This window comes from Poecilia reticulata, chromosome 16 (genome assembly GCF_904066995.2).
Source record: "Poecilia reticulata chromosome 16, P_reticulata-male-v2, whole genome shotgun sequence".
Classification (NCBI taxonomy): Eukaryota; Metazoa; Chordata; class Actinopteri; order Cyprinodontiformes; family Poeciliidae; genus Poecilia; species Poecilia reticulata.
The window spans coordinates 26,466,430-26,481,194 of record NC_088845.1 but is presented as its reverse complement, the minus strand read 5'-3'; the positions used below and the strand labels follow the sequence as shown (position 1 = coordinate 26,481,194).

Sequence of the window (14,765 nt, the reverse complement as noted above, 5' to 3'; positions counted from 1 at the left end):
AAACCTTGTGATGAAGGCATCAGATTGTCTCTTTGTACGTTTCTTGTATCTCTTCCACATCAAACAAACAATAAAAAAAGTACACAGACTAAATTATGTGGAGGTAAAATTGATTACTTCTAAACGAGAAGCAGTGACTGAATACAAAAGCACACTACATGTTTCAGATTTTCAGAGGTAAAAAGAAAAGTAAACAATGGATCATACTGGTTACAGTTCACATAAAACACTTCCCGAGTTAGTTTAAAATACACCAACATTTGTAGCTGAAACGTGACAAAATGTACAAAAGCTCAAAGGGTATGAATGCTTTTTAAGGAACTGTAAGCTAAGAGTTGTGGATTGGATCTTTTAACCTTGTTTATCTCTTCACTTAGACATTTTATTGCTGCGATTATGTTTTAAAATTATGTTTCTCTTGTGCACGCACTGCTGTGATTCAACTTTGCAGACATAAATGCTGAACAATGTTTTTGTTTTAATGAATTAAAAGACGCAGCCAAAGACATTTTTCATTTTTAAGTATTTCGGAACCTCAAAAGGCTCCGGGCCTTTTCATTTTCCCCTCTGGATGTTCGTCAGACTAAAAGAGACACACTCGCCTTTGTTCTGAACACGTTTACGTTTTATTTTGGAAAGTGGATGTAAAGTTGTAGGACATGTTTAGGGGGGGTTTAATGTGACATGATTTGTCTAAAATAAGCTGTGATTGAGGAGCTGAATGACTGACAAAAAGGTAAGAGCAAAAGTCAGACAACTGAAAGATTTTAACAAATGTCTTACCCTGACCAAACCAAAACAGACTGAAAAAGTCCACAGGAGGAGACGTCCATATTAAACCCATTGACATTGGCTGATGGAGCGCAGGTGGAGGAAATAAAGACAATCATGGAAGGATAGTGGCGGGGGGAGGGCATAACACTCGGGTATGGAGACTACCTAAACAAGACAAAAACTAATAATACTTGGAGCCAAAGAAATATTAAAATAAAGCAGGAAAAACAAGTCATGATTCGATACTACAGATTATTCTGCTTCAGTCATGAGAAATATGAAGCAAGACAGTAGAAAGAACAGGTTAGAACAGGTTTGTATTTTTAAATTTCTTGATAAATGTAATTTTATTTACTATACTTTAACAACTACCAAAAAAAAAAAAAAACTGGAGCAACTACTTTTTCATGACTTGAACAGCTTTTCTGTTTTTTAAAATTAAATTAACAATGTCAGATAATTAGTTCATGTCTGTCTGGTTTCAAAATTAGTTTGATGATCCAAAGCATTTAGGTGTGACTGGAAAGCAAAAACAGAAGGAATTTGCAGGAAGGCAGAGGTCAGAGGGTTAAAAACTTTTTCACAGATCTATAGCTAGATCTAGATTTGATAGGTTTGATAGATCAAAATTTTCTTCATGATGACAAAACAACTGCAAATTGTTGTTGTATAAATGGACCAATGTGAACTGAATTTTTTTTTCTTGCACTTTGCCTCGATTTTTGGCCCACAGGACAAAAAGTTTGGACACCCCTGGTACATCTTAGATAAGGAACATTTTGCCATCATGTGCATGTTCTGTTCTGTTGAATAAGATTTGTGCTGAATAAGAAGTTATGCTATTAAAATTCTACTCTGATTATATGAGATTGTTCCTGTAATTGGAGATAAATTGGAGCGGTTTGCCGTTAAAAATGTGCAGAGGTGATTTTGGTAGAGTCTAAATGAGGATGTGACTGACGTGCTTCCCTATTCATTTCATTTAGCTTTCACAGAGAAAACAAACTGTTATGTAATAAAACTATATATATAACAAAAATACCACTTACAGATAAGAATCAAATATGTGACTCCTATTTGTAACTCTAATTTGGTTATAAAATCATTTTAACCTTCTAAAAATATCCTAGCCTTACAATGGACTTCATTCTCAGCACCCTCGTTATCCACATTTAAAACTTTGACCTTTCCATACTTGTAAAACAGCGAACTCAGTGCTCCAAACTGTGCTTTGCTGCATGTTGTCTCGTTATTATCCCCATGCCTTGGCCAGAATGGAGGAGTTGTCATTGGGAAAGGTTTTAACCTTCATTTGGAGCTCCAAGGATAGAGGTCCGTTAGACTGGGTGTTGTCTGTGTGTGTGTGCGGGTGTGTGTGGGGGTGTTTCATGGTGTTGGAAAGGAGAGGGTAAGATGCAGGTGTGAACCTCTCATTATCGAGTGGCATGTGTCCTGTCACTCATTCATTGTTGCTGGCCATGTTCACATCTGCGCTCGTTCACATTACTCATCCTCTGTTTGCCCCACCTGACCTCCCTCTCTGACACATATTCTCACACGCACACACACGCACACACACGCCCACACACACACACACGAGTGTGCAGCTGAGAATACAGGCAGGCTCGGCCTCTATCACTACAATATTTATGTGTCTTTTGTTCCTGTGCATTCAACTTAGAAAAAGAGAAATTGTTTAACAGAATACAGCTTTTGCATAATTTACTGCTCTTTTCTGCTCATGCTCACCAATTCCCTTTCTTATTCTGTCCTGACAGCTGTAGCCATCTGCAATATGATGCATATTAACATAATCAGTAGTTCAATTCCAAAAATAAATGAGATATTTAAGGCTTTTGCTTCTGTTTATTTTGATAATTGTGGCCAGTTAATGAAAATCCAAGATTCAGTTTCACAGAAATATTTTGACACTGCACATTTCAACCTACTGAAAAGTATGTCAGTGCACTTTACAGCGCAGTATATTGACACAATATGGGCAGATCGTTCCAAAGTATCGATCATATCGATACTAAGTCGGTATCAGTATTGGATCAATATAAGATTGTTACTTTCCAACATGAAATTTTATGCTTGCATTGTAGTTTCTCAACTCTACCTCAGATAAGATAGTGTTTTGATTTGCCATCAAAACATTTTTTTGCACTATATTTTAGGAAAATTTACACAAATCGTGTTAGCATGGCATTCAAAAAAAATTTGTAGATGCCTATAAAGTTTGTTCAAATTCTGTCATGGGTTTGAACAAAATAATCCAAAGGGGAAAAACACCTATATGTCAGAGGTTTGATGATATATCAAGCTTCAATAAAAAGTATCGTATCAGTTTCAGAATCAGTATCAGAAATAAGAGCCTTATTTACTTGGATCGTTACCAAAATATACAGTATCACACACCTCTGCTTTGCCTAACAACCCTTTTGGGGCTGCAGTTACCACTGATGTATGAGGTCAATTTGATATAATTGTTTCCCTTCCACTCAACTTTCTATTAATATGCGGCCAGCTGTTTTTACTAATGACCTTTGGTGGCTTCTCCATTATGAGGATTGTTCCAAAAACCATAAAGTCAGCAGTTTATTCAATGAGTTTGTAGGCCACTGCAAATCATTTCTGTAGGAAAAACACTTTCTTTTAGTTTTGTATAATCACATTTTCAGAAAAACTGAATTTGAGTGCTGACAACGGGAAAATGACGCAAAACCCAATAGAACAACATCTTCCTTCAATAATAAAAACTCCAAGGAGCCAGAAGTCGTGGATGCAGAAATCAACAGGGACTGCGTTTTTATTCCAGTGGTGGAAGGTGGGAATCCTCTTCTCTGTGTACTTAAGTTGTGGATTTAGGGGAAGAAAAAGTGGGTGTTGGTGTGCGATGCGGTGGCGGTGGGGGCTTTTCGAACTGGGCTGTGCTGTGTGCATCATTTCATGGGTGACAGAAATTGGAGAGTCCCCAGAGGATAACTCCTTCTGCTCTGGAAAGCCAGCGGATGGAAAGACTTTGGGGACTCGGAGAGTTAAAGAAATGGAGTGAGAGAAGAGGGTCCTGCCATCACACGGGATGGATCAAACCACAGCTGGGTGGTTTCATTCGTCCCTTGCCTCCCACTCTTCACATCCGACCCTTCGTCTCGTTCAAGACCTCCCTCCATGTCTCGCTGCTTTCTGTCAGAAACCGTGTGGAACACGGAGGACCGCAACGTTTTCCCAGAGTCCCGCCTGCTGATCATGTCTCATCGACAATGCATGACTTAAGCACTTAGAAACTCTAATAAAATACATCTCACATCTAAATCTTTGAAGTATCAAATGAATCAACAAATATAAACATTTCTTGCTCTGCTAACACTTTATAATTAGAGAGGACTTCCAATCTCCTTTATGTTAGCTCAAATACAGATTCAGAAAATGATTACATAATCATGCTGTTGGGATTTGAATATAGAAATCTGATCTTGTGTTGATGGGTAGTATTCTACTTTTTATCTTTTCTAAAGGTGACTGGAACAGTTTTCCTGTTGCGCTTCAAATCAAAGCTAATCGTAGCATGCTAATGACCTAATGCTAGTTTACTAACATGTCAATGGTATTGGGAGGACACTAAAGATGGGAAGATTACCTATATGAATAACAAATGAAGACCTCTAACTCAGGCAGCTCCATCTATTTGCATTGAGCAAATCACAAAATCAAACAGTTCAAAATGAGAAAAGTCACATTTTTTCATAATTTGCTCTGAAAATAATGAAAAAAATTTTTTTCTTCCTATTGTTTCCTTTCATTTTCAGCTCCTTGAAAATAACTGACATATTAACTTATAATATCAATATTTTTTGTTTAAATCAATACTTCTGCCTTGAATGAAGGAACATGGTGAAAATTTTTTCTCTTATGCGTTGTAGTCCTTGGAATACAAATCGGGAGCCTATCAAAGTTGGCGTTACAGATCAGAACCAATAAAGAACCAGGAAAAGGCAGCAGCATCGAGAGACTCGTAGACTGTCATATGGATTAAAATGAATCTGAGGGGCAAATTATTACAACCATCTGCTCATAAAAGTGACTCTTCCAAATTATTTTTCATTAATGAAAAAGTTGGAAAATAAAAACAAATGCAGCCAAACCGAACTGGATTATGCTGCATCATACATAGCATATTACAATATTTGTATTGTATGCCATTCAACAGGGTTTCAAATTTAAAACCAGTATCATGTCATAAACGTGTAAGACTAACAACCTTAACGAATGTAGCAACGCATGGGTTGTCAGGTGATACAATGGCAAAGAGTTGTCAATGGCAAACATTGTCTGGCAATAGAATAAAACCATGATAGACGCAAAAACGTGAGCCTGCTAGCTAGTTTTTCTCCTCTCTTTGTTTCCACTAAAGGAACCAGAAACAATGTATCTTGCTAATATACCTTTGCTAGCTAGCTAGTGCTATACTAGCAGCTAGTTGCCACTCGCTTCAACCACCTCGAGTCACATAACAAACATGACTCAAATGTTTGCCATGACTCAAATCCCACAAGAAAAAAAAGCCTGGCCACCAGAACATGTAAGACCTGTGATTAACTTACCTTTAAAAAAAAGAAGATATTTTTAGATCTACATCATGAATCTAAGACTTTTTAAGGCGGTGCGAACACCCTATTTTTTCCAGCGTATGTATAACACTCTTTGATTTTAGCCTTTTTGAAACTCCATTCATTGGATATACGCGTGCTTGTTCCAAACTGTAAGTACAGGAGACCTAACTCAAGGCCAGAAAACTCCACATGACCACCAGCCTATGGCTATATTTCAATCAGCGCTGTTACCCCCACCTCCTACGCTTCCTGCTCCATGTTCTCCTATTTTTTTCCATGCAGAGAAGGCGGAGGGTGGAGAGAGAGTGAGAGAGAGAGATCAGACCACACATACAGATCCAGGCCTCCACCCCCAGCCTCCAGTTCCCCCGCCATCTGTGCACGTCCCTCTGCCTGCAACTCCACAACAACAAGGCCCTGAACCTCTGCCGAGGAGTCAATCCATCACCGGAGAGAGGGAGAGCGGGAGACGGAGAGAGGAAGTAAAAGCAGAGAACGGATGGGTGAAGGTGAAGGGTGGCGAAGAGAGGGAGAGAGGGGGTAAAAAAAAGAAAAAGAAAAGAAAAGAAAAAAGGGAAGAGGTGAGGAAAAGCGAAAGTGAGATGCCATGAAACTTAATCATAGAAAGGGTCGTGTCGGGCAGAGGAGGGGAACAGATTAAATTAGCATAGCATTAGATATGGAAAATGATCTCTGTCAAAATCATCCGCTGCACAATTATAATATGTTAATTACTTATTTCATTAAGGAAGTTTATTATGGCCGCGCAGATGAAATCATGCAGGCCAAAGACACCTGGAGGAAAAGCACTGATGCCTGAATCTCTCTCTCTCTCTCTTTTTCTTCTTCTTCCCTCGTTCCCGTCACTTCTCCGTCTCATCTGCCTCTCTTACCCCCGCTACAACCCCCCCCACTACCTTCATTCCTTCACGTCTCTTTGTTCCTCACTACATAACTTACGGTGTCACATTCTCAAACTCCGTGTTTAATATTCACAGAGATCACCGTGGCGACCATCAAGAGAAGAGGTTTGATGTTTACCTCTGTCATCTGTCTTGTGGTCCATGCAGTAAAAAAAAGGTTATAAATAATCTGCATGCAAGCAGAGCCGTATGCGCACACGTGGATCCTGCAGAAACAATTATGGAGACTCTTTACGGAGTGTCGTTTTCCTCAAAATCACATTTCTCTTTGTGCTTCGAAAGGTTTTGTTACGACTGTGAGTAATTTAGTTGTTCTCTTTAGAGATAAAGCTGGGGCCAATTTTACATGAACCAAAACAAAAAGAATGTTCGGTTGCATCCTTTTTGAATATACACGAGGTTATTTTGTGTTTCACTCGGTATTTACAGCATGTTCATGTTTCCTTTTGTTAATAACTCATGAGTTGTTTTTTTGGACATATTCCGCTGATAGGACAACCACAACTCACTGAAAGGAGTACACATCTCTTCTGATTTTGCAATGCCAAAGGATTCACTGGAAAGTGTTCTTCCAGTGAGATGAATGTGTGGGTTTCCCTTCCAGACCTGTTGCCTCCACTCATATGAACGGACAAAAATAGATGAGAGGAAGAACTCCTACCTCTTACTTCATTTGCTCCTGCAATATTACTGTATTATACAAGGAGAGAAAGTTCTTTGCACCCATCATAAAATAGTGACTACCAATGTTTGCAAAGAATGCATCACGGCCTTGCTAATTGTAAGTGATTCTATTTCAAAATTATTATTTTTTTATCAGCACAAAATTGAAAGAAATTGCATTATTTTTACACCTGATATGACTGCATTAATCATTTGGAGGATGTGAAAATGAGCTGGTGAACAAATACAATCTGATGCCTTGATGCACACATGTAATTACGAACATTACATAAACTTATTTACACTGAATTTACTTTTAGATAACTGATGTGTTACTGCCGTGAGACATTTAAGGTCAGAATGACATGCTGTGGTCATAGTGTGCTGCCAGGCAAGTCCAAACAGCGGTCTTTAATTTTTGTCGCTTGACTTGTGCGGCTTTATTGAGATTTGTTTTCCATAAACGTGACGTCGGATCTTCAACAACTAAACTTCCCCAAACCTCCAAGCACGAGTAACTGTTACAAACAGATTTGTGGGGTAATGTAATTTAGAAATGAACCGAGAAATCATCTGTTGACAGTAATCAGCTAATTTCTAAGTTCCTTGGTCTCGAAAGGCGACCCTTTCGAGACCAAGAAACTCAACACCACATGTTAGAGTGATCGAGCTACACCGATGACGCTCTTCAGTGCAGATGCTGTCACTGAGTGACGGAGAGACACAATGTCACCCATTTTCAGTATCAATCTGGTTCAGGTTTAATAATTATAGTTTAATATATTGTCATATTTACAAATCCCCTTCCCAGTATTTTGCGCTTTCTGATGATCAGCGTATGCTTGTACGTTGTTTCTACATCAGGTTTGCACATCGTACCAAGCAAACCTTTAGTAGATCAGGCCCTGAGACTTTCAGCAAACACCTGGAAAGCTGAACAGAGTTCAGGAAAGTTGCTCCGTTTTATCCGCTTAAATTTTATGTCTGTTATGGAACTTGCTTGATTTGGAAATGTTGCCAGCCTTTAAGAAGTCCAAAATAAAACACTCAAAGAGTGTGTTTTTATCGATGCTCCGGTTTTTATTGATGCACTAAGAGCTAACACGAGATACTAAAAATGGTTTAAAGTTTCGTGTCTGTAATAATTTTGCCTTTCTTTTCAGAAATATCAGTAAAGCCGGTTTGAAAGTGACTGCTTTCCTCAAACATGGCCTGGCATTGCCTCCAGTCCCACCTTAAATAGGAGTTGTAGCCGTCACAGCAGGAGGGCTGCAAAAATATTTGGACTGATGTTCTATAGCTAAAAAAGACAAAAAACAGGCACTAAAAAACAGCCATCAGATTCAAGTACCAAGGTTTATACTATGTTGAAACAGCATGAAAAGAGCTCTGTGTATTTGGTCGATTACAGAGTATTGATTATTAAAAGCTTCTCTTTTTGTGCTGCTCAGGGCGGATTGCTTCAGTCGAAATGATCACTGATCAGACTAGATTACAATTTGAAGATATAAATTTGCACAACTTTATTAATGTGTCCTTGGTGAGCTTTTCAATTGAAGTACACCACCGATGTCCAAACCTTTTGTCCCGTGGGCCAAAATCGTCACGTCAAAAGTCCTGGAAGGCCACAATAATGAGATTTAAAAAAATACTTTTTCTACAAGAACAGGATTTGAAAATTGTTTGCTCTGTTTGGTTTTTATTAGTTTTATAAGTCAACAAAATGCAGATTTGGTTGCACCCGTATCTGATTTTGAATAAAAGTTGATGGATATGTGTTGTTCTATTCACTATAAAATCCAAAAGAGAACAGAAGACAAGATTATTAATAAATTACTTTTTGTTGTAACCTAAAGTTTTCCATCTCAAAAGACTGTCAGTAAGCAGTCTATTTGCATCAACTTGACTTGAACTACACCATGCTGTCTATACACATTTTAAACTACAGTGCGCAAGTTCTTGCTGCCTCTATTTTGTTTAATCTACTGGCTGCATTTGCTCTCCGGTAAAAGAGCCCAAACGAAATATTTTCACTGCTGTTCTCATTCCTGAGATCCCAAATTAGTCACAAAATGGATCTGTGCTTAGCATATCACTCATTTTAATAAGTAAATCCATTAAATTGTAATTGGTTTGTAACTGATGAGGCTATTGCACCCATTTGTTGAAATCTCATCTATTTCCCCCATATTATTTTACATATTTTAGTTTTGCATGTTTTCAGTTTTGCAGTTACTCTCCAGCACGGGGCGCCGGGGAAATTTGCATTTGCTTCCAGTTCTGCTTTCTGGCTTCCTGGCTCGCTGCCTTTCTGGCTCGTCAACACCGGTTGGACAGACAGACAATGATGATGACAGTCATCAGGGATGAAGCAGCCTTCCACCTGTCCATCTGACCATAGGAGTGCAACAAACAGGTGCTGAAAAGTCAAGAATTAGCAGGAGGGTGTGTGTGGTGTGGAAAGCGGATGATCACAGATGATAACAAAAAGAAATTCTTACAGTTTTCCGGCTGTGCCGTACTTTTTTCTTTCTTTTTAGGTTTTCCTGAGTAAAATTCAAGATGGTGGGGATTCATGTCTTAAAAATTGTTGGGGAAAAAAATAATTCTGTACTTTAAAAATGCCCAAAATTCATTTTGCCACAACAATTGAACGCCGGAGGTTAGGGGGATCATGTTTTAATATTTCAAACACCAAACAAACCTTAACATGCATTCATGTGGACAGTGGAAACAGTCTTAGCAGCAGAAGATAATACGAACAGTGTCCCTTGCTTCCTTGGGGGTACAGCCAATCAGTCCCAAAGGAAAATAAATGGTGCCTTTGCAAACGCCAGCTCAAAATGTGTCGAGTGGCACTGTGCCTTCGTGTTTCAGCTTCCCAATATTTAAGAATTCCTCTATGGAAAATATTATCTAGAATAGGCAAGTTTTCCACAAATAATTTGGAGTTGCATTCCACAGAAAAATCCATGAATATGTGAATGGGTGAATACTGAAACGCCAACAGATGGAGGATCGTCTCTGGTTAATTCTCTACCCAATGAGCCTTAGATAAATATATGTTGTGCCACAGTATTATGTGTCATTGTCGGCTTATATGTTCATAAATGCCTTATGAGTCAAATATTTTACAAAGCTAAGCGGTTTACATTTTAAAGGTCCCTCACAGGTCAGAGGTAATCCTAACCTCTGACCTTTGAATAATGTGAGACATCACAACGAGAAGGTCCTAATGTGTCCTGTTGGACATTTTGATGACAGATTGACACAATAAATGTGAAGATAAAAGGCCTCTTATAAAAAAAATTATATATATATATATATATATATATATATATATATATATATATATATAATATGTGTGTGTGTGTGTATATTTTTTTACTGTGTAATTGTGGGGTAAGGGTCCGTAAACAAATAAATGGTTTATATTAAAGCATACTCATGTTAAAGTGGTCTAGTCGAAGTCTGGACCTACACTAAATCCAGCAGAGCAATACTTTTGATGTCTCTTCAACCAGTCTGACTGAAATTGAGAGTTTTTGGAAAGAAAAATGGGCTCATGTTTTCAAAGCTGATAGAGACATACCCAGAAAGACTTGCAGCAACTCAAGAACCTGGCATACGCACATGACACTTTGAAGATGTTTCTTTCTAAATCAAGAAAAAACTCTTACATGTTCAAATTATGCACATTCTGTGTTCATACATCGTTTAAATTCTAACTAAAAGACACCGACATGGTTGTAACTTTACCAAAATGTGAGAACTTTGAACGGGAGTGAATACTTTTGCAAAACACTGCCTGGTTTCAGGATGACACGTTTAATCTGAGGCTTTAATAAACTCCCTCAGATCATAAATATACAAACTGTGATCTGTAAAATCCCACCACGGACAGTTGTTGATGCGCTAAACTTTTAATTTCAAAAAGTAAGTTAGTCTCTGCACAAATCAAGGGGGGAGGAAAAATCTCCCATCAAGTGTGAAGTGGTTCTGTGTTGCTTTTAAATGAAGCAAGCTGATTTCAAAGTAAATTTGTAAATAGGAAAATATGCATATCACACGTTCATTTTTCTAAATGCAGCTGCTAGATCCCTGATTTAGTGATTCACTAATGGATTTAAATGCAGGATGTAAAAAATATGATATAAAACATTACAGGAAGATCAAAGAGAGCTTTTAAAAAGCTATAACATCGGATGCATGTACAGTAAGCAGCTGGAGGCCAGGGGGAAAAAAAAAAATCAGACATTTAACATCCCTCCGATGATTCCCAAATGTTCAAAACATCTTTGCTGTTTAACATGTTTAGCATTTTAACTTCAAAAATCCCCCGGCGCCTCTCACATCGGCCCCAGGATCTTCAAGCAAAAAAATAAAAAATAAATAAATGGTATTGATCGCAAAAGTGAGAGCATTTGCTGAAGATAAATACAAGAGAAAAAGAAAAGGAGACAAGAGGAAAGAAAATCAGGAGATATACACTGGCAAAAACGGAGACACAAAAAAAAAGAGAGAGACTGAGACAGGCCAAATAAACCAGGGGCGATTTTTAGTATCTGGGGCTCTGTTCTGTAAGAAAGACAAGAAGGGAAGGGAGGGAGGAAAAGAGAGGAGGAAAGTGGAGGAGAGCAAAAACATCTTTGGGAGTGTGTACAAAGAGAATGAAAACACACACACATACGCACGCACACACACACACACACGCACACACACACGCACACGCACACACACACAAACACACACACACACACACACACCCGAAGGCCGGGGTCACAGTCTGAACGCTGGAGCGGCGCAACGGGCCCGGCGGCTACGCAGGAACACCTCGCTCTGCCTTTAATATCGCCTGCCCACCGCACAGATTTCAAAACAGATAGTCCAAAACAAAATAAAAAAAGAGAGAGAAAGAAAAAAAAATAAAGGGAAAAATCAACGCCCCCAAACTTGCTCACACGCCGTTCTCAAACAGCCTCCGCCGTGTACATAAACTCCACGGCCCCCATGCAGATGCAGCGCAGCCTTGTTAGGTCGAGCTCAGAGGGTGGGAATGGGTAAATTCAACAACAATTGTGGCCTCTGGGGATCCGCCGCGCAATCTCACACACACGCTAAACTCTCCTTCTCTCTCTTTCTCTCTCCCGCATCACGCTCGTCCCCGTCTCGATCGCCCCTCCGTACGCGCACGCGGTTAGAGAGCAAGAAGTGAAAGGTAAGCTTTTCTCACAGCTTCATGCATAATTCTGCCTCACGGTGCCAAGCCAGTGTGCTGTGATGTGTGTGCGTGTGCTTTTCTTCTTCTTCTTGTTTTTGTTGTTGTTGTGTGTGTTTATTTTTGAATTTTTGTTTTTAAGGCCACAAGGTACGGTGATGACGAGATGCTGGAGTTGGAGTTCGGGCAACAGCTTTGCTTTCAATCAGGACATTTATGAGGGGTTGAATCATTTATGTACCCAGCGTCCCGAGCGCATGACAGATCCCTTGGAAACACAAATTATCATGTAGACTCGCAACAAACACTGTGTAATTACATCATGGCCTGTCAAGAGGCATTAAGGAATCTTCTCCCTTATCTCCAAAGTAATGAGACGCTAATGCAGCTATATGACACAGTCGCTGGCATTAAAAAAATAAAATAAAATCTACTGCCACAAAAATAATTACAAAACACCACCATTTTTGCTGCTTTAATTTCTATAAAGGACTTTTAGAAACAAATGTCTTTGCAGCAACTTTTTCTGGTTGACCTGTGCCTTTTAAATATGCCAAACCCATAGGTGGTGTAGCGCAAAGCTAAAGCCTACGTCGGTCAATCAGAATGCTTCAAAACAACCACAACTTCCTGTTAAGAATTAAACATGGTGCCAGGATGTTCATTTGTGTAGACAGACATACAGAAGGTAGAAATACTTTTAAATATCTTATTAGAATAGAACGTTAATAAAACACAAGACAATGTTGACTGGGAATTATGTCAAAACAAGTATGTGGATATATTGGCGCATCATTTGTTACAGCCTGTAATGCACAGGGACCTAAACCTCTGTTTTCTCATGTACACATGCAACTACAGAGTTGGTTAATGTCTCCACTTTAGTTGGAGTTTTTATCAATAATCATTTGCAGTAATATCAAATTGAGTTTTTGTGTGGATGAAATGCTGAACCACATAAAAATTTGATATTCGTCTACACATGCCTAGACGTCTATGTCTAGGGTTGAGAGGGTGTTAGAATATGAGCATGAGCCAAAGAGCATCATCAGGACCAAGAGGACCCCACATAGGTCAGGAGTTAAATTTAGGGAAAAGTTATGGCAAAAGTTATGGCAAACTTTGAAAATCACCCCGTTCAACCCATCGCTAAAAAATATGAAAGAGCTCAAACTCACCAAGACCCCGCTGTCCAATTGAACTGGAACATGCTCAAGTTTATTCTGGCTGAACTTGAACTAGGACACAAAGAAGAAAAGGCAAACATTTCAGTGCTTGGATGTGCTTGGAGCTGTAATTGCAATGAAAGGTAGTAATAATGGCTGTTTCCTCATGGGGTCAAACACATGCTCACCGCACTTCTCATAAAATCCAAATAAAATTGAATAAGAGGAAAAGTTGAAAGGGCATACATATTTTTTCAAAGCACTCCAAGTTGCTTTTAAAATGCAAAGCTAAACCGGTTGAAATGGGATGATGTTCTTGCATCAGTTAGCACTATGGTTGATCCATCAGGTGTCTATCTATTCACAGAGGTCTCTTTAGCAGCAGACTGCTCAGGGCTGTTTGCCTTCGCCACGTAAACGTGAGCAAAATTGGGAGGGCCTTAGGCCTTAATGGCACTGCCCCCACCCCACCAACCTACCCCTGGCCTGCTATCCTTAAATCTGCAGGGAATAAAGAGTGCTGTTAAACCAAACTGGAAGACAAATGGTTTTGTTCAATGGGAAGCCGCCTCCATAAATCCCCACTTAATGCGGCGGAGGAAGGATGAAGCAGAAACAGGTGAATTCGCCGCAGTGAGGGAAGCCATTCATTACTTTTCAGGAGAAGCGGAGAACAGGAGGAGAAAAGGCCAGGATGATGAACAGATGGATGTACGAGAGGAGAGAGGAGAGCATGGGGAGGACAGGTGCTGCTCTTCCAAAATGCAGGCCGCTAATGGTCGACGGTGTTCAAGCACGGAAATCTGATGGAAATTTGTATCTGTTATTGGATGGATGAAGATGTATGTCTCAACTCATACAACTTCATGAGCAAAGCATCGTATTAGGGTGATTGTAGATGGAAACAAAAGGACTAAATTTCCACCAAAAAAATTCCATTTTCTAGAAAAAACATGGAACTTAGAGTTAGAAAAGTCCAACGTTTTTGACTTTTGAAACTTGAAAATTTCCACGTTTTTTCCTAGAAAATTTCTGAGATTAATCTCAAAATTTCTGGGTTATCTCCAACAAATTTTCAACTTCTCAAACTCAGAAATTTTCTTTATTTCTGTAAAAATTCTGAGATTAATCTCAAAATTTCAGTGTTCTCTAACAAATTTTCAACTTTTCCAAATCTGAAATTTCCCTGCTTTTTCTAGAAAATTTCTCAAATTTTTTGGGTGTAAATTTACCCTTTATATGTGTGCTATTGTGGGAGATTTGATAGGTCTTAAGCAAAACAAATAATGCACAATATCAGCTGCTATCTTTATCTCTTAATGGTAAGAGATATTTCGTCCTAACCAGTTTCCACAGAACATCATCATGCTACACAAGCAAGGATTAATTCTTGTTAAGTTATTCCTTA

At 39.0% G+C, this 14,765-nt stretch overlaps 1 long non-coding RNA gene across 1 annotated transcript in view; it reads right to left on the bottom strand.

Moving 5' to 3' along the window:
• Positions 1-14,765, bottom strand: part of LOC103478278 (uncharacterized) — a 163,909-nt gene that overhangs the window by 102,205 nt on the left and 46,939 nt on the right. The window contains exon 4 of the long non-coding RNA XR_535774.2: positions 13,370-13,429. This is a non-coding gene — a long non-coding RNA (uncharacterized LOC103478278). The remainder of the gene's footprint in view (positions 1-13,369; positions 13,430-14,765) is intronic.